The sequence below is a fragment of the Mobula birostris genome, chromosome 1, assembly GCF_030028105.1.
Source record: "Mobula birostris isolate sMobBir1 chromosome 1, sMobBir1.hap1, whole genome shotgun sequence".
In the NCBI taxonomy this organism is placed as follows: domain Eukaryota; kingdom Metazoa; phylum Chordata; class Chondrichthyes; order Myliobatiformes; family Myliobatidae; genus Mobula; species Mobula birostris.
The window spans coordinates 59,424,970-59,446,340 of NC_092370.1; the positions used below are offsets into that span (position 1 = coordinate 59,424,970).

General features: G+C 42.5%; 1 protein-coding gene across 6 annotated transcripts in view; it reads left to right on the forward strand.

The window, feature by feature from the left end:
- greb1l (GREB1 like retinoic acid receptor coactivator) overlaps positions 1 to 21,371 on the forward strand; it is a 294,398-nt gene that overhangs the window by 132,335 nt on the left and 140,692 nt on the right. For all 6 annotated transcript variants that reach the window (XM_072255747.1, XM_072255773.1, XM_072255784.1 and 3 more), the window contains exon 2: positions 5,833 to 5,948. The gene's annotated coding sequence lies outside the window, so the exon portion shown is untranslated. The remainder of the gene's footprint in view (positions 1 to 5,832; positions 5,949 to 21,371) is intronic.

Consider the following 21,371-nt stretch of genomic DNA (forward strand, 5'->3'; position numbering starts at 1 on the left):
TGTTGGTCCACAAATCAAACAGGTCATCATTAAAAGGCAATTCGAAAAACTTCAAGTGGGACCGGAGAAAATCCTATGGAATACATTCAAGGATGTTGTAGAAAATTTTCTTGGCAACTACAGAGCACCAAACCATGTGCAGCTGGTTGACAACATGCTTCAAGCATACAAAACTGTGAAGTGCAACATTTCACTAAAGATTCATTTTCTGCATTCCTATTTAGACTTTTTCCCTGCAGATCTTGGCACTGTCAGTGATGAGCATGGTGAAAGGTTTCATCAGGACATTGTGGTCATGGAGAAACGGTATCAGGGCAACTGGAATCCATCAATGCTGGCTGATTATTGTTAGACACTTAAGCAAGGAGCCTAAGAAACTGAGTACAAATGAAAATCATTAACAAAACATTTTTAACGCAGTTGGACTATTGCAAAGCATCAGTACTGTTATGCAGTTAAACACATTATATTCAATAAAAGTTAATTTTTTGTTTTTCCGAATTCCTACGTGATGCAAGTAGTCTGAAATTATATTTGTGTTCCGCTTCAAGCAATCTATCATAAACCAAAAAAATTCTGAAGAAGTAAGCCTTTCGAAAAAAAAAATTGTTATCTAGTGTAGTTGAGGTCAAAGACATTGCCAAATTTTTTAGACTCATGATCATTCCATTCAACATTCGTGGTTGAATGTAAAGTGTATGTCCTTGTATCAGTAAAAGGAATGCTGGGAGCTTCATGACTCCTTCATTCTAAGGTAATCATTTTAGTCTTTCCAGGCTGTAAAGGGATGTATATTTGGGATATGTGCTGTTTCATTCTGATATCCCTCTAATTTTTGCATAATCTTTAGCCACTGTGGCTGAGTACTGCTATGATGAAAATCACAGCAGCACAAGCAGCTTAATTAAGGCCACTTCTAGACTCTACAAAATGAGGCAGTCTCCATCTGGATGTGTAATCAGAGACCTCAAATAGCCAACAGAATTTCATGACATACACCGTTTACCAGTTTCTATATCACCCATATGTGCAGTATGCACATGCATATGTGCAGCATGAAGAAAGCTCACCTCTGTCGTAGGATACTGATGGACTTTTACCGCTGTACCATTGAGAGCATACTCACCAACTGCATCTCAGTGTGGTATGGCAATTGTCCCGTACTGGACCACAAAGCCCTCCAGCGTGTGGTGAAAACTGCCCAGCGGATTATCGGCACTCAATTGCCCAGCATTGAGAACATCTACCATAAACACTGCCTGGGCAGGGTGAAAAGCATTATCAGGGATGTATCTCACCCTAGCCATGGACTTTTTACTCCCCTCCCATCCGGTAGGCGCTACAGGAGCCTCTGCTCCCGCACCAGCTGGCACAGGAAGAGCTTCTTCCCTGAGGCTGTTACCCTGCTGAACCTCTCATCACAGCGCTAAGCAGTATTGCATCCATATTGAACTGTCTCAGTTCTTTTATATTTGTGTGCTGTTGCACTTTTTTTATTCGCAGTTATTTTGTAAGTAACACTATTCTTTGTATTTCTGGTCAGATGCTAAATGCATTTCATTGGCTTTGTATCTGTACTCGGCACAATGACAATAAAGTTGAATATAAGCTAATCTTATCAGTCTAATATTTTCACAAGTACTACATAACCAGTTGATAGCATCTGAGTAAACAACAGGTAAAGCTTCAAAAGCTCTATATCATTCTACCATTTCCATTTAGTAGGTCACATGACAGGATAGTGAAAACTATATGTAAAATTCATAACTTACTGAAAAATTTGCATTTTTCTATTGTTCCCGTGCAAAATCATTGTGCTAGACACTCAGCAATAGGCTCCAATAAAATGATGCAAGGATGTTTGTTTTGGATTTTTTTGCCTTCCACTTATGCTATTCTGTGGAGGCAATACCAATTAATCAGGCTAGATTCTCCTTACCCTGGGCACATTATTTAATTATATCACTCTCCTGGCCAAATCAGTCCTCAAGTGACAAACTGTTGCTTCTATGAAGTATCTTTACTTATTTAAAACAGTTGATTCGATAAATGTATGGTCAAAATTAACTTTATCGATAAACTGATCCAATGAGATGTGTAATATTGTTATAATCAGAGTTATTTCCTTCATTCAATATCATTGAATTTCAAACTCTGTGCCATCATCACCTACAAAGGCATAGTTAATTCTATGGACAATATAATCAGACATTTAAAGTTTGGCCTTTCTTTTTCAACTTGCAACTTGCTTGTTTACACCTGAAAGGAGACCACAGAAGCATTATGTTTCAAGGCAGGCAGGAAAATAATAGCAGCACTAAGTGCTCATCAAGGCTATGTTTAAAGGTGATTTATCAATGGGCCTGTCACTGTTATCTGAGTTCCTGAACATTCTCTAAGGAGATGGCCTTGAGGGTGACACAATGTTGGGATAAGCCACAGGAGTGACTCTGGACCGCAGATTCTATGGGTTTGATCTCTAAAAATACGTTGATACAATGATAAGGGGTTGTTGCATACACAATTCCCTTACTCTGAATAGAATGGCAATGGCAAGCTTCATTCACATAGCTCATGCTTATGTTGTGCTGTGGGATGTAACTGATTTAACATGAGTCTATTGAGCTATCTCTGTGGAAACAGTGCACGACCATCTGCAATGGATGTCTCATTGTGTATTAAAGATAAGAGTTAAAAGGTCAGGGTTAGTGTATGTAAACTTGTTATAGGCCATAAAGCTTCCTTAAAAGCTGGAAGTTTGGTTTACTTTTTTATGATAAGTACAAACTCTTAAGACCCTATTTCTCCAAGAATTTTGTGCATATTTTAGTAACTGATTGTGGAGCTCTAGATCAAAACAAGGGGCAACTGCTGTGTGATTGGATCACCTCAGCTGAGCATGGTCATTGATTCTGCACAATGCAGAAAACAAAGTGTTCTATTAGAAGTGAATTTCAGCCACAGAAGCAGCCCTTCAGCCCAAAATGTCTGTACAACTTTGTCCAACTACATAATCCTATTTGTCTGGATTAGGTCCATATCTTTCTTAGCTTGGAAAACTTATGTGCATGTCTAAATGTTTCTTAAAAGTTGTATTCAATTCACCTCCACCTCTGGCAGGAAGTATCAACTTCTCTCTCTACAAAAAGCCCCTCAAATCCTCTGTATAACTCCTTCCTGTCACCGTAAAACTGTGTCCTCTTATTTTTGATTCTTTTACCATTGAAAAAAAAACTCTTCCAATGCATCGTGCGATTTTATAAACCTCTATGTCATCCCTCGGCCTCTCTTGATCCAGGGAAAACTTTCCCATCTCTCTTTATAACTAAAATACCTCAATTTAGTCAACATCCTGGTAAAGCTTCTCTCTCTCCCCTCTCTAGCACAATCAAATTCTTCCTATAGGTGTGATGAACAGATATGTTTGTAAGGATGCAAAATAACATCCAAACTTTTACATTTTATGCTTTGCCCTATGAAGGCAAGCATACCATATGCAGTTGAAGTCAGAAGTTTACATACACCTTAGCCAATACATTTAAACTCAGTTTTTCACAATTCCTGACATTTAATCCTAGAAAACATTCCCTGTCTTAGGTCAGTTAGGTTCACTACTTTATTTTAAGAATGTGAAATGTCAGAATAATAGTAGAGAGAATGATTTATTTCAGCTTTTATTTCTTTCATCACTTTCCCAGTGGGTCAGAAGTTTACGTACACTTTGTTAGTATTTGGTAGCATTGCCTTTAAATTGTTTAACTTGGGTCAAACGTTTTGGGTAGCCTTCCACAAGCTTCTCACAGTAAGTTGCTGGAATTTTGTTCCATTCCTCCAGACAGAACTGGTGTAACTGAGTCAGGTTTGTAGCCTCCTTGCTCACACATGCTTTTTCAGTTCTGTGCCCAAGTTTTCTATTGGAATGAGGTCAGAAAATGATGCCAAGTCTGGTTCATCCTTGGGAGCAATTTCCAAACGCCTGAAGGTACCATGTTCATCTGTACAAATAATAGTACACAAGTATAAACACCATGGGACCACGCAGCCATCATACTGCTCAGGAAGGAGATGCATTCTGTCTCCTAGAGGTGAAAGTACTTCGGTGTGAAAAATGCAGATCAATCCCAGAACAACAGCAAAGGACCTTGTGAGGATGCTGGAGGAAACAGGTAGACAAGTATCTATATCCACAGTAAAACAAGTCCTATATCGACATTACCTGAAAGGAAGAAGCCACTGCTCCAAAACCTCCATAAAAAAGCCAGACTACAGTTTGCAAGTGCACATGGGGCCAAAGATCTTACTTTTTGGAGAAATGTCCTCTGCTCTGATGAAACAAAAATTGAACTGTTTGGCCATAATGACCATCGTTATGTTTGGAGGAAAAAGGGTGAAGCTTGAAGGCCGAAGAACACCATCCCAACCGTGAAACATGGGGGTGGCAGCATCATGTTGTGGGGGTGCTTTGCTGCAGGAGGGACTGGTGCACTTCACAAAATAGATGCATCATGAGGAAGGAAAATTATGTGGATATATTGAAGCAGCATCTCAAGACATCAGCCAGGAAGTTAAAGCTCGGTCGCAAATGGGTCTTCCAAATGGACAGTGACCCCAAGCATACCTCCAAAGTTGCTTAACTACAACAAAGTCAAGATACTGGAGTGGCCATCATGAGGCCCTGACCTCAATCCGATAGAAAATTTGTTGGCAGAACTGAAAAAGCGTGTGCGAGTAAGGAGGCCTACAAATCTGACTCAGTTACGCCAGTTCTGTCTGGAGGAATGGAACAAAATTCCAGCAACTTACTGTGAGAAGCTTGTGGAAGGCAACCCAAAACATTTGACCCAAGTTAAACAATTTAAAGGCAATGCTACCAAATACTAACAAAGTGTACGTAAACTTCTGACCCACTGGGAAAGTGATAAAAAAAATAAAAGCTGAAATAATTCCTTCTCTCTACTACTATTCTGATATTTCATATTCTTAAAATAAAGTAGTGATCCTAACTGACCTAAGACAGGGAATGTTTTCTAGGATTAAATGTCAGGAATTGTGAAAAACTGAGTTTAAATGTATTTGACTAAAGTGTATGTAAACTTTTGACTTCAACTGTACCTTCTTTACCACCCTATCTAGTTATGTTGCCAATTTCAAGGAACAATGGACTACGATTGTGTTACGGCGAGAAATACACTGTATGCTAGAAACATCAAAGCACTTCATTTTAATGGAGGGAAAAGCGTAACAAAACATCATAACTATTCTGGGTTACTTGCTGTATCAATTGTACCACTAGTATTGGTTTTATTAGGAAATTAAGATGTGAATCTCTAAAAGGAATCTCAGCTAAAGTGTTTAATTGATCTGATTTGATCTGATGTAAGAGGTGTTGGCATTAGTTAGTTAAGATCTAGTGGAAACTTCTGGAGGAGGGAGAAGAAAAAGAAAGGAGGACAGATTGAAATGGGGGAAAAGACCCAGCTCAATTTGCCATTCCTTCCCATGGTCTAACTCACCTAGAGATTTCCCATCATTCAACAGTTGAGGTCCACCAAAAACTCTCAGTGGTGCCTGGATTGCTGGTGCTTGTAGCTCCTTAGCAGTGCAAAGGCCAGGAGATTCCTACTCCCAGCAGTGTCAACAGTGAGCAGCCAGTCTGAAGAAGCATGTTTTGACAATTGGCATGCAAATCTATCAATCAGGCCCACCTTCCAAATGGAAATAAAAGTAAATTCCTAACAGTTATGCTAGCAACTGCTGGCCAATTGGTCAGCCATAGCTGTTCATGATTTCCTTTTTCTTCACTTACAACCTTTGATTTATTTTTTTGCCTAGGAGCCATTGTTTCTGCCATTGAGAAGATTACTGACCACAAAATCTCCAGCACAATTTTACCTCTTGTCATGAAAAAAATGAATGCATTTTCAAAAGGGTAACTGACAGAAAAGGAGGTAAGAAGAAAAATCATGTCTGGATTCTTGTGTATTGATTAGTAAAAAGTTTGATTCTGTTTGTGGGTAATTTACTTGGTTTACTTGCCTAGTTTGAAGAGATTATAGAAGTATTGCTTAACCAGTGGCTTGTTATGATTATTTCCCAATGATCTTGTGTGGGATAAGATTCCACCCCCTCACCCACTCTCTCTCTCTCTCTCTCTCTCTCTCTCTCGCGTGCGCGCGCGCGCACACACACACACACACACTTCTCCCTCTCCCTCTCCCATTTCACATATTATGTGTGTGAACTTACGTCTGTTCTTATTAGTACAGTGGGTTCTGGTTAATTGGGACACATCAGGACCAATACATCTTGGCCCAATTAAACAGTTACCCCAATTAACTGACGTTTCATGGATGCGTTAAAAAGGTATAAAAAGACAAACTACTGTTTAACTGAGTAACAAATTATGTACTTAAGTGAAATATAGTGCAAATTAGAACACTGTTGTTACTACTACAATGCTATAAAACTATGCAACACACACAAAATGCTGGAGGAACTCAGCAGGCCAGGCAGCATCTATGGAAAAGAGTACAGTTGACGTGTTGGGCTGAGACCCTTCAGCAGGACTGGAGAAAAAAAGAGGAGGAGTAGAGTTAAAAGGTGGGGGGAGGGGAACGAGAAACACAAGGTGTTAGGGTGAAACTGGGAGGGGGAGGGGTGAAGTAAAGAGCTGGGAAGTTCATTGGTGAAAGAGATACAGGGCTGGAGAAGGGGAATCGAATCGAAGAGGGCAGAAGGCCATGGAAGAAAGAAAAGGGGGGAGGAGCACCGGAGGGAGGCGATAGGTAGGCAAGGATATCAGGTGAGAGAAGGAGATGGGCAATGGTGGAGGGGTGGGGAACATTACCAGAAGTTCGACTATAAATTCCTAATAGTTAACGATGGGGGAATTTGTATAGTGTACGTATTCTTTTGAGTGACACTCAATGAACAATGTCAGCACAGATACCTAGTATAGATAATGGACTGCCATCATACAATGCTACATTGATGATTTTATCCTCAAAATCTTCATTTTCATTGTAACATTCAAGGTGATTGTCGATACCTTCAGGACTCTCTGTAGCTCCTAACTTGCTGAAGTAGTGAAATCCTTTCATTTTCACTCCTGGCCATTACTTGCATCTCCAAGCCTGAATGCTTGAAACCACTGTGTGCAAAACTGTTCTGAGTTATCTTACTGCTTATTTCTCACCAAATATCAGTGACAAAAATTCCTGCTTTTTGAACCCAAGTGCACGCAATTGATGCTGCTTAAAAACTATACACACAAAATTCTGGAGGAACTCAGCAGACCAGGCAGCATCTATGGAAAAGAATAAACAGTTGACATTTCAGGCCAGGACCCTTCATCAGGACTAGGAAGAAGTACAACATATAGAACATAGAACATAGAATAGTTCAGCACATTACAGGCCCTTTGGTCCACAATGTTCTGCCGACCCTCAAACCCTGCCTTCCCATATAACCCCTCACCTTAAATTCCTCCATGTACCTGTCTAGTAGTCTCTTAAACTTCACTAGTGTATCTGCCTCCACCACTGACTCAGGCAGTGCATTCCATGCACCAACCACTCTCTGAGTAAAAAACCTTCCTCTAATATCCCCCTTGAACTTCCCACCCCTTACCTTAAAGCTATGTCCTCTTGTATTGAGCAGTGGTGCACTGGGGAAGAGGCGCTGGCTAGCCACTCTATCTATTCCTCTTAATATTTTGTACACCTCTATCATGTCTCCTCTCATCCTCCTTCTCTATAAAGAGTAAAGCCCTAGCTCCCTTAATCTCTGATCATAATGCATACTCTCTAAACCAGGCAGCATCCTGGTAAATCTCCTCTGTACCCTTTCCAATGCTTCCACATCCTTCCTATAGTGAGGCGACCAGAACTGGACACAGTACTCCAAGTGTGGCCTAACCAGAGTTTTATAGAGCTGCATCATTACATCACGACTCTTAAACTCTGTCCCTCAACTTATGAAAGCCAACAGCCCATAAGCTTTCTTAACTACCCTATCTACCTGTGAGGCAACTTTCAGGGATCTGTAGACATGTACCCCCAGGTCCCTCTGCTCCTCCACACTACCAAGTATCCTGCCATTTACTTTGTACTCTTCCTTGGAGTTTGTCTTCCAAAGTGTACCACCTCACACTTCTCCGGGTTGTACAAGGTAGTAGGTGATAGGTGAAACTGGAAGGGATGAAGTATAGAGCTGGGAAGTCAATTGGTGAAAGGGATAACGGGCTGGTGAATGGGGAGTCTGATAGGGGAGGACAGAAGGCTTTGGAAGAAAGGGAAAGGGGAGGAACACCAGAAGGAGGCGATAAGCAGGTAAGGAGAGAAGATGTGAGAGGGATATGAGAATGGGGAATAGTGAGGGGGGGGGGCAATTACTGGAAGTTCAAGAAATCAATGTTCCAGCCATCATGTTGGAGGCTACCCAGACGGAATACAAGTTGTTGCTCCTCCAACCTGAGTGTGGCTTCATCGTGGCAGTAGAGGAGACTATGGACTGACATGTAGGAATGGGAAGTAGAATTGAAATGGTTGGCCACTGGGAGATCCCGCATTTTCTGGTGGATGGTCTCCCAATCTGCGTCAGGTCTCACTGATATACAGGATGCCACACCATGAGTACTGGATACAATAGATGAGCCCAACAGACCACAGGTGAAGTGTCACCTCATCTGGAAGGACTGTTTGTGGCCCTGAATGGTAGTGAGGGAGGAGGTGTAGAGGAAGGTGTGGCTGTTTTACACTTGCAGGGCCAAGTGCCAGGAGGGAGATCAGTGGGGAGCGACAAATGGATAAGGGAGTCCCATGGGGAGTTATCCCTGTGGAAAGCAGAACGGGGGGGGGGGTGGCGGGAGAGCTAAAGATGTGCTTCGTGGTGAGATCCCATTGGAGATGGTGGAAATTACGGAGAATTATGTGCTGGACACAGAGGCTGGTGGGGTGGTAGGTGAGGGCAAGAGGAACCCTATACCTGGTGGGGTGGCAGGTGGATGGGGTGAGAGTGGACGTGAACAAAATGGAAGAGATACAGGTGAAGGCAGTGTTGTTGGTGGAGGAAGGAAAGCCACACTCTTTGAAGGAGGATGTCTCCCTCATTCTGTAATGAAAAGCCTCATCCTGAGAGCAGATGCGGTGGAGGTGGAAGAATTGAGAGAATTGGATGGCATTTCTACAGAGTGGGGAGAGGTATAGTCCAGGTAGTTGTGAGAGTCAGTGGGTTTATAAAAGATATCAGTAGATAGACTGTCTCCAGAGATGGAGTCAGAGAGATCGAGGAAGGGGATAGAGGTGTCAGAAATGGACCAAGTAAATTTTATGGCAGGGTGGAAGTTGGAAGTAAAGTTGATGAGCTCAGCATGGGTGCAGGAAGCAGCACAAATGCAGTCATTGATGTAGCATACTTCTTGTGTTTAAGAACTGTTTGCTCTAGGCACAGTGCACTGTCTAATAGTCAGACAAGTGCATGCATCTGATGCTAGTTAGAAGCTGTTCGGCAGCAGTCCCCTGTCCCAATTAAGCAGCATAGTATCCCGAAGAAACAGAAGGAATATTGGCTTTCTCAGTTTATTTTTGTTCTTTAAGAGTTGGCCCAAATAAGCAGCTGATCAATTAACTGGAATCCATTGTATTTTCCATCCAAACCACAGGCATCCTACTACATGTTATATGCATATCCATTTTGGAATTGGTATTCCCACAGATACGCAAGTTTAATTTGATATACTTTATATTCCTTTACTTACAGTAACAAAACTTTGGGCAAGGGGTTGGAAGTTATCTGAAAAAGCTTATAAAAGTGTGGTAGGTATGGGCCAGCCTTTTCAATCTGTTCCTTCAGGTGATGGTCTGTTGCCTGGACTGAGTCAAGCCTTGCCCAATTTGTAGGTATAAAAATTCTCTGCTTATCCAGGAAGGTGGATTGCTGGAGTAGGAAGGACATTGAAGTATGCGTTGGTTGCAGAAAGTTTAAGGCCTGCTGGGTTGAGGTAAGCTGTTCAGGGGTGTGAAATCAGTCAGTCGATTAATCGGGTAGTGGGGTCAGTTGAACAGGTGACTGGAAGTTGTCTTCATTTTTTAAAGAAAGGGGCTTCCCTTCCTCCACTATCAACTCTGCTCTTAAACGCATCTCTCCCATTTCACGTACATCTGCTCTCACTCCATCCTCCCGCCACCCCACTAGGAATAGGGTTCCCCTGGTCCTCATCTACCACCCCACCAGCCTCCGGGTCCAACATATTATTCTCCATAACTTCCGCCACCTCCAACGGGATCCCACCACTAAGCACATCTTTCCCTCCCCCCCCCCCCCTGCATTCCGCAGGGATCGCTCCCTACACAACTCCCTTGTCCATTCGTCCCCCCCATCCCTCCCCACTGATCTCCCTCCTGGCACTTATCCGTGTAAGCGGAACAAGTGCTACACATGCCCTTACACTTCCTCCCTTACCACCATTCAGGGCCCCAAACAGTCCTTCCAGGTGAGGCAACACTTCAACTGTGAGTCGACTGGGGTGATATACTGCATCCGGTGCTCCCGATGTGGCCTTTTATATATTGGCGAGACCCGACGCAGACTGGGAGACCGCTTCGCTGAACATCTACGCTCTGTCCGCCAGAGAAAGCAGGATCTCCCAGTGGCCACACATTTTAATTCCACATCCCATTCCCATTCTGACATGTCTATCCACGGCCTCCTCTACTGTAAAGATGAAGCCACACTCAGGTTGGAGGAACAACACCTTATATTCCGTCTGGGTAGCCTCCAACCTGATGGCATGAACATCGACTTCTCTAACTTCCGCTAGGCCCCACCTCCCCCTCGTACCCCATCTGTTACTTATTTTTATGCACACATTCTTTCTCTCACTCTCCTTTTTCTCCCTCTGTCCCTCTGACTATACCCCTTGCCCATCCTCTGGGTTCCCCCCCGCCCCCCTTTTCCTTCTCCCTGGGCCTCCTGTTCCATGATCCTCTCATATCCCCTTTGCCTATCACCTGTCCAGCTCTTGGCTCCATCCCTCCCCCTCCTGTGTTCTCCTATCATTTTGGATCTCCCCCTCCCCCTCCAACTTTCAAATCCCTTACTCACTCTTCCTTCAGTTAGTCCTGACGAAGGGTCTCGGCCTGAAACGTCAACTGCACCTCTTCCTAGAGATGCTGCCTGGCCTGCTGCGTTCACCAGCAACTTTGATGTGTGTTGCTTGAATTTCCAGCATCTGCAGAATTCCTGTTGTTTGGTGAATATGAACTGTGCCATTTGTGCAGAGGAAGCTTATACAGAAAACGAAAAAGAAAATTCCAGGAAACCTCATTGCTAGATTATATTGATCACTTGATGTAAAGGTCAAGAGTTGTTTTTTGAGGAAAAGGAAATAATGATAAATTTGCTTATAAGTATCAGGTTTGAAGTATCATTTTGCAGTGTGTAAGAAGGCCCAGTTTTGTTGCCCTCTCTATTTTGGAGTAATCGTGCAAATTACTCCCTTGAAGGGCATTCATCTAATTTGGACTTAAATGAGGTTGCCCTCTCTGCATTGTGACATGTATGTCAAGCACCTTCACGATCTTAGGATGGTCTAAAATGTTTTAATAATTATGAAGTAAATATATGGCATCTGTATGTGCACAGAGGCCAAATTCAAGTCATTATTGACTTATTCAGTTTCGTATGAAAAGTACGCTTTGCACTAAACATCTGTAAAAAAAAAAAGATCCAATCAGCTTCCACTGCAACCCACCACTCCAGTGAGGTCCCTGGAAAATATGATCCACTTTTCATTCCTTGGGAGCTTCTTCTGTGAGAATAAAGTGGCTGATGAAACTCACCATTGTCTCCATGTACATCAGCTTTTGGCCTTCTGTGGAAAAAGGTTGTTGAAGATCATGATCTCAAACCTGCCTTGAAGCATGATCCACCTAACTCTCTTGTATGACTCTGATATATGGAAGTGAGGCATGAGAGAGGTTTGGGTTGCACTATTTTCACAAAATCCTGCAATTGGACTACAGGATAAGCAGACTAATATCGCAGACCTCTCACACCAATTTCCTTACCATTATCATTTAATTTTATCAACCAGCTCCAGTGGACAGGCTACATTGATTGCATACCTGATAATATTCTTGAAACAGGAACTCAATACTGAGCGCTGTTATAGTATGAGACTACAACTCAGACAAAGGAAATAATTAAAGGATTTTAGACCTATTAAGAAATATAACATCCTCACCAATTCAACAGGAAACCATAGACTGCGACTGATTAAAATGGAGAAGAAATATCTGGATTGACATCTCTTGTGGAGCACACGGGAATCCAGGAAACCATTGCAACATCTCGAATGCCACTCTACACCTGAGCTGCCAGGCACCTCCTGGCCCAACTGTGGCAGAGTCTGTGGGTCCCACATTAGTCTCAGCAGTCATCTCAGAATTTACAGAACTGGAGTGAGAGCAAGTCATCCTTAACTCCAGTGGACTGCCTAAGCAAAAGAGATTTCTGAAATACAGCCTCTAATGTAATATTACATGCTGCAGCAAATTAGTATGTGTAAATAACAATAATATAATAATTAGATTCTTTATTAATTTTGTAACATTTTGAGGATAAATTGAACCTTCCCCACTATTCAGAATTGCAGCATGGCATCTTTTATATCCAACTTAGAGCGTCGAAATGCCCACCAAATCATCTTCCTTTCGGGCTGGTCTGGCTGGCATCACATATTTGGTTGAAGATTTCAAAAATCCTGTCATAATTCTCTTTTCTGATGTATGGTGGCTATCACCATCACACTCCAAACATCAAAACTCTGCTGTCAGCATTTTCGTTTGTCCAGATGCTGATTGATTATGTTGTGCAGAAAAAGAGGTAAATCTGTAATCTTCTCTTGACTTACAACACACTCTGATCTCAGTTGTTCATGGATCCCAATGGTAGAGTAGAATTTCCTACAATGATATTAAACATACTGAATGCTCACATTAATTCTGGTCTAGGTACACAAAGTTTGAAAAAAGTCTTTTATGGAGCATACAAGTTTTGTGTTATACAGTAACATTTCTTGAGTGTTATCTTTTGAAGTTAAACCAATTCTTTCTTTCATTGTCACCAATTAATTCCTATTGTCCTGGCTGATAGTTTCCCCTTAATAAACTACACACAAAAAAAATGCAGAGGAGTTTTCTCTGGATAAACTGCCTGCCTCTTTGCCTTTGCTACAACAGTAAGTTACATGGATATTAATACATTTGTTTGTAAAGCATTTTGGTACATTCAGAGGTCACAAAATTTAGTGTGTAAATACATACCATGTCTGTGCTCGAGTCAGAGAACTTGGTGTTGGAGGGGTTAATACTTTGAAGCTGACTTTGTACCCTATTGTTTAATGTGACTACAAAATCAGACCAAGTTTGATTTGAAATTTATTGCTCACTGTGCCTTTGGAGCAGAAGTGAAACCCACCAGAATTGCGGGTCATTGCCACAAACCAGGTTAAATTTACTGCTTTGTATACAGCTGCAATGGGATCCAAACCTCTTATCAGTGAGGCCTTTGTGGAGAACTTGTGAGTCATGGAGAAAATGGGAAAGGGTGGCTGCATGAAACTTTGTATTCAAATTTGTGGCCAGGTGCTAGGAGGAAACAGCATCTTCAGGCTTGACATAGGATAAATGCAGTAGGCCCGAAGTGATGCTGAAACAAACACAGAGGTCATTGGGTGGATGAATGAGGGTCACCAAGCCACTGAGTGGTGTGTTTTGTTACTTTGTAAAGCAAGCAAGCTTATAAAAACCAGAGAATTTCATAGAATGAGATCTAATTTGTGATATTTTTTCATTAAAAGATAAAGTATGCTTTTTTATCTGCGGAGCCTTGAAATTTGAAGAATTACATTGCTTTCTTTTTGGTGTGCATGAGAACTACACAATCTTTGCAACATAGAAAAAGAGATCTGTAATTAAATATTGTCTTAGGGAATATAAATAATGTAAATTTTATAAAAATTACATCCTTCCAGAATTTTAGGAATTATCATTTCGGGAATTTTTTTCTAATTAAATCAGCGAAATTTGAAAAATAATGACTTTGAAACATTTTCATGTTCCAAAACTATTTCAAATATATCTACTGAAAAAGATAATGTGATGCAGGCTTCCCAATAATTTAAAAAAATATTGGAATACTTTAAGTTGGACCATTTCGAGCCAGAAGCAGGCCTTTGTGTATGGGGAGTAATTAATTACTACAAGGTCGTCCTCCAGAGATATGGCACGTGCCAGAAGAAAGCTTTCTGCTTCATAGCACAGTCTTTAGTTCCAGCCAGTGTCTCACATTCGGTAAACTGGGGCATTTCAGAGAATGATTACAGTATCAATGAGGTTTCAAATACAGCTGGAAAACGAACATTAGGATGATGATGATTATGAAATGTGCTGTTTTCAACTGATGGGTTGCACACTTATTTCCTGGGATTTAGTATATCCCTAGTAATGTCTGGAATTCCACCTAGATCTAGAAGTGTTTACTTTACAAAAGAATCTGTGGTATGTCAACGCATGGGGTGCTTGATGAGGTACTCTGGCAATTGAGTAAGACATTACTTTTAATGATGACAAACCTGTAAAGATATAGACTTCAAACTACATTGTGATTTAAAATAATGGTTGCATATGATAGAGATATCTGCAGGTTCCAGTTTTGTTAGATTAAAATATTTCTGCAGCCAGGTAGAAGGTTTGAATTCATATATTCTTTAATTCTTTACAAGTAGATTGTTAACAACCTGGGAGTATGCAGCAATGCTGATCTTGTGAATGCTTTTTGAGGATTTTTTATGAATAAAAAGTAGTTTCTTCAAGTGTTGTTAGTGCTTCTCCAACATAACCTTGGATAAAAAGTAATCTACTTTGTTGAATTACCGGGAGTGGATTTTATTTCTGAATTTTAGGCTGAAAGCAAGAGTGATAGACTTTCAGTGATGCTTTATTGGATTCATTTATTGAGTAGCTATGCATTGTATAGTGAGGGAGGCCTGTGGTCAGTAACAGGCTGTGCTGAGTTTGCTGATCTCAGGCAGGGCAGTGGCAGACATCCCACCCTGAAAAAACTCATTTCAGGGAGATATCACCACCATTTCAGGGAGGTAGCACCCCCGCCCCCCCGCTCCCGTCGACCTCCAAGGGTGTATGCAATACCTTGTTTAGTGATTTTGTCTAATCTGTAAACCAAGTTGGGTATATGCAGCAAATGTGACCTTAAAATATCTGCTTATATTATATTATATTATACTATATTACCATGTTTATTCTATTACAACTTTAAGCAAGTCTACAGGGAGTTTGGCCTCATCACGTAGGACATCAATAGCGTAGCTCCTTAGCAGCTAGCCAGCTAGTTTAAATAACGTTAGCTATGCTGTAATGACACCTGTTAAACTCACCTCAACATGTCTTTTACATTTTAACCCACCATGGGCAGTAGAAAAGTCACTGTTGCAAACAGTGCAGCGAGCAACACTGTCATTATTTTTGAGGACGACTGTAAAGCCCGCCCACAGAGAAAACTGATAGGTCTACTTAGCAGGGGTCCCCAACATTTTTTGCACCGTAGACCGGTTTAATATTGACAATATTCTTGTGGACCAGCTGACCGGGGGGGGGGGCGGCGGGGGCGTGTGTAATCACGACCAGAATATAGGTGATAAGTCAATAGCATCATAACATTTTAAGTAACATTTGGATATTAAACACAGTGCATATTTTCCCCGTATGAACATATAAAATCATTGCAACACACCAATACTGCTGAATCAGTGCGAGCCCTGGGCTTGTTTTCCCGCAACAAGACGGTCCCATCGAGGGGTGAGGGGAGACAGCGATACTCGAAGGGGGTTCCTTATGTCCAGTCTATTCCGCAATTTAGCTTTCATTGCATTCATTGCAGAAAACTACGCTTCGCAGCGATATAATGTTGGAAATGGAAGCAACGTTTTCAGTGCTTTCGTGGTTATCTCAGGATATTTAGCCTTGACTTTGATCCAAAATGCCGGCAGAGATGTTATGTGAAACATACTTTTCAGCCCGCCGTCATTTGCAAGCTCGAGGAGTTGATCTCCTTCCCGCACTGACATGGATGACGCGGGGGTAACGACCTCGCGTGCGTTCAAGCTCAACAGTGCGTGACAGGGAATGAGGAAAGGTGCAAATGACTCATATTGTTTCATATCGCCAAATCATATTGTTTCCTCAGGGCCTGGTGGTTGGGGACCACTCTTAGCACGAAGAGAGACCAATCAGGATGCTCGCTCTCCCTCTCCCTCTCAAAAAAATCTATTTCTGGGATATAATTTCCGGGCGTCAGGGAGCCACTATCGATATGCAGTAGACTCCCGGATCTTCCGGGAGAGGTGGGATGTCTGCAGTGGTAATGGTGGTGCAATTGTCTCTTTTCTCATGGAGAAAGAGGGCAAATATACTTCCTGTGGTTCAAATTTACAGTATCTGCAATTTCTTTTTCATTTGTTTTTCTATGTTACAACTGCCAGTGATTGGTTAGACTGTGAGGAGAGATTGAGTCGCCTGGGACTATACTAGCTGAAATTCAGGAGAATGTGAGGAGATCTTATGGAAACCTATAAAATTATGAAAGGGATAGATAAGACAGAGGCAGGAAAATTGTTTCCACTGATAGGTGAAACTAGAACTAGGGGACGTAGCCACAAGGTTAGGGGAAATAGATTTAGGATAGAGATGAGGAGGAACGGCTTTTTCCAGAGGGTGGTGAATCTGTGGAATTCTCTGCAGTGAATTCTCTGTAATGAAGCAGTGGTGACCACCTCATTAAGTATATGTAAGACAAGGTTGGATAGATTTTTGAAGTGTAAGGGAATCCAGGGTTATGGGGAAAAGGCAAGGTAGGTGGAGATGAGTCAATGGCCAGATCAGCAATGATCTTATTGAATGGCGGAACAGACTTGACTGGCCAGATGGCCTACTCCTGCTCCTGTTTCTTATATTCTTTTGAATTTAAAAGTGAGGAAAACTTTGGGGGAAAAACGTGATTTGGGAATGTTGAAGAGCTGGAGGAGACTTTACGGTTAGGGAATTTGGAAATGACCTATTGGTGGAAAGGAAGTCTATTCAGAGCAACACACACAAAATGCTGGAGGAATTCAGCAGGTCAGGGGCAGCATCTATGGAAATGAATACACAGTTAATGTTTTGGGCAAAGACACTTCTTCGGGACGGAAAAGGAAGGGGAGGGATGCCAGAATTTAAAGGTAGGGAGAGAGGAAAGACAGCAAGCTAAGTGATAGGTGAGGTCAGGTGGATAAGGGAGGGGGTGAAGTAAGGAGCTGGGAGGCAAAGGGCTGGAGAAGAAGAAACCTGACAGGTGAGGGGAAGAGGTAAAAGGCCAGAGTGGGGAAGAGAAGAAAAGGGAAGGGGGAGGGCAAAATAATACCAGAAGGAGAAATCATTGTTCACGCCATCACGTTGGAGGCTATCTAGATGAAATAGGAGGTGCTGCTGTTCCACCCTGAGAGTGGCCTCATTGTGGCAGAAGAGGAGGCCATGGACCGACATGTTAGAACAGGAATGGGGATAGGAATTAATATGGTTGGCCATCGGGAAATTCCGCCTTTAGCGGATGGAGCAGAAGTACTCAATAAAGCACTCCCCCAGTGTATATTGGGTCTCACCAGTGTAGGGGAGGCCACATCAAGATCACCGTCAACAGATTTATGAATGGCAGTTGCAGCAAATTAGGCCAAAACACAGTAGTATTTCAGATGAACTCTTTTATGGAGTTAACCTCCAACCTTTGTGTCATCAGTAAATTTACGTACCCATCCTCCACTTCCTCATCCAGGTCACAAAGACTAGGGGTCCCAGAACATATCCCTGAGGAACTCCACTGGTGACTGACCTCCATGCAGAATTTGACCTGTCTACAACCACTCTTTGCCTTCTGTGGGCAAGCCAAATCTGGATCCACAAAAAGCAATGTCCTACATCTACTGCTCTTCCTTCATCAATGTGCTTAGTCACATCCTCAAAAAATTCAATCAGGCTCATAAGGCATGATCTGTCCTTGACAAAGTCATGCTGACTATTCCTGATCATATTATACCTCTTAATAGCTCTTCTTTCAGTTAGTCCTGACGAAGGGTCTCGGCCCGAAATGTTGACTGTACCTCTTCCTGGAGATGCTGCCCGGCCTGCTGCGTTCACCAGCAACTTTTATGTGTGTTGCTTGATTCTAACAACACCTGATATTCCGTCTGGGTAGCCTCCAACCTGATGGCATGAACATTGACTTCTCAAACTTCAGCTAATGCCCCACCTCCCCCTCGTACCCCTTCTGTTACTTATTTATATACACACATTCTTTCTCTCTCTCTCTCCTTTTTCTCTCTCTGTCCCTCTCACTACACCCCTTGCCCATCCTCTGGGTTTTTCCTCCCCTCCCCCTTTTCTTTCTCCCTGGGCCTCCTGTCCCATGATCCTCTCATATCCCCTTTGCCAATTAACTGTCCAGCTCTTGGCTCCGTCCCTCCCCCTCCTGTCTTCTCCTATCATTTCAGATCTCCCCTCCCCCTCCCACTTTCAAATCTCTTACTAGCTCTTCTTTCAGTTAGTCCTGATGAAGGGTCTCGGCCTGAAACATCGACTGTACCTCTTCCTAGAGATGCTGCCTGGCCTGCTGCGTTCACCAGCGACTTTGATGTGTGTTGCTTGAAATTCCAGCATCTGCGGAATTCCTTGTGGCCAAAGAAGAAGGAATTTGATAGGAGAGGATATTGGACCATGGAGAAAGGGAAGGAGAAGGGGCACCAGGGAGTGGTGATGGGCAGGTTAGGAGAAGAGGTAGGATCAGAAACCTTATTGTTTTCTGCAGAGTCTACTCTTTAAGTGACTTCTGATTTACTTAATCCTCTTTGTCACTTTGCACTTTCTCCTGTGATTGTAGAAGGTGCAGCAGATATCCTTATACCTCCTCCCTCTCCTCCATCCAGGGACCTACACCTCCTCCCTCTCCTCCATCCAGGGACTGACACCTCCTCCCTCTCCTCTATCCAGTGACCTACACCTCCTCCCTCTCCTCTATCCAGGGACTGACACCTCCTCCCTCTCCTCTATCCAGTGACCTACACCTCCTCCCTCTCCTCCATCCAGGGACTGACACCTCCTCCCTCTCCTCTATCCAGGGACTGACACCTCCTCCCTCTCCTCTATCCAGTGACCTACACCTCCTCCCTCTCCTCCATCCAGGGACTGACACCTCCTCCCTCTCCTCTATCCAGGGACCTACACCTCCTCCCTCTCCTCCATCCAGGGACTGATACCTCCTCCCTCTCCTCCATCCAGGGATCTAAATAGGGCAGAGATTCATATGCATTTCCTCTAACCTTGTCGTTTGCATTCGGTGCATGTGATGTGGCTGCCTCTACATTAGTGAGGTCAAGTGTATACTAGGTGACTGCTTCGCCAAACACCCACACTCTGTGCACAAATGCAAATTAAAGGTAATAGTAGACACTTCAGCTCCCTTTCCCATCCCCACACCAGTCTATCCATTCCATGGTGAGGCCAAATATAAACTAGAAGTAACAGTGCATTGTATTTTACCTGTGTAGTCTACAAGCCAATGGTATAAACTTTGAATTTTTCAATTTCAGGTAATCTGAACTCTCTCCTTCTGATTCCCCTAGGTTCTCTCAAACCTCTTATCTTACTAACCATCTCCTCCACCTGGTTCTTCTGCTCATCATCCAATACTTACTCACTAGGCCTCCTATCTCCTCTCCCACAGGTTACATTTGACCATCATCCATCCCTTATCTGATTCCATTATCACCATCTTATTTATTCCTTATAAATATTCCTTATTTATCACTGTCCTTATTTATCAAATTCCAGAATCTCAAGGCCTTTGCCATCTTCATTTATTACCTTGCAGCAGGTTCTGCCTCTACCTCCATTTTCTCCTCCCTCAACCTGGCTCCATCTGCCTATTGTCTCCCTCCTAACCTAGCTCTGCCTGTTCTTGCTCCTCCCCCCACCTACCTCTTTTCACTGGTCATTTCCACTCTCTGTTTTGGCCCAAAATGTCGACTATCCTGTTGCCTCCACAGATGCTGCCTGACACACTGAATTCCTCCAGCAGTTTCTTTATGTTCCAGATTCCAGTGTTCACAGTTTCTTTGTTTCTATTCATCCCAATGTCCGTTTGAGAAGTAGCAATCAGGACAGTTGTAATAATACTTAGTGCAACAGAAGAAAATCTGCAGATGCTGGAAATCAAAGCAACACACACAAAATGCTGGAGGAATTCAGCAGGCCTGGCAGCATCTATGGAAAAGAGTAAACTGATGACGTTTTGGGCCCAGGCCCTTCATTGGTCCTGATGAAGGGGTCTCGGCCTAAAATGTCAACAGTTTACTCTTTTCCATAGATGCTGCCTGGCCTGCTGAGTTCCTCCAGAATTTTGTGTGTATTGCTCTATGTCATTTGTTTCCATGACAACTGTAATCCAAATGCAGAAGCTTTAGACAAATCTCTAATGAACAAGCTTGTAACTGTTAGCATGAAAACAAAACTTTTACATTGAAAATGCTGCAGCATTGGGGAATTTTAGGTCCCCTCTCCTGAACAGTATGGGAATGCCACCAGCTGCAAATTCTCCTCTAAGTCACAACAGCCTGTCTTGGAAATATATTGCTATACTATCATCTTTGCTGGGTTAAAACTATCTACAAAATGCACTGAGAGGATCATCAGTACAAGGAGTTTTTAAAAATTCCATTTATGTGATGTGGTTGTTGGCGACAAAGCAGCATTTAGCACTCATTGGTATTTGCCCTATAAGTGGTGAATCAGAATCAGGTTTATTATCACCGGCGTGTGATGTGAAATTTGTTACCTTAGCAGCAGCAGTTCAATACTATACATAATATAGAAGTAGAAAAAAATAAAATAATAATGAAATAATAAATAATTAAATCAATTACAGTATACATGTATCAGAAAGATTAAAAATCATTCAAAATACAGAAATATTATATTTATAAAAAAATGAGGTAGTGTTCAAGGGTTCAATGTCCATTTAGGAATCGGATGGCAGAGGGAAGAAGCTGTTCCTGAATCGCTGAGTGTGTGCCTTCAGGCTTCTGTACTTCCTGATGGTAACAGTGAGAAAAGGGCATGCCCTAGATGCTGGAGGTCCTTAATAACAGATGCTGCCTTTCTGAGACACCGCTCCTTGAAGATGTCCTGGGTATTCTGTAGGCTAGTACCCAAGATACAGCCGACTAAATTTACAACCCTCTACAGCTTCTTTCGGTCCTGTGCAGT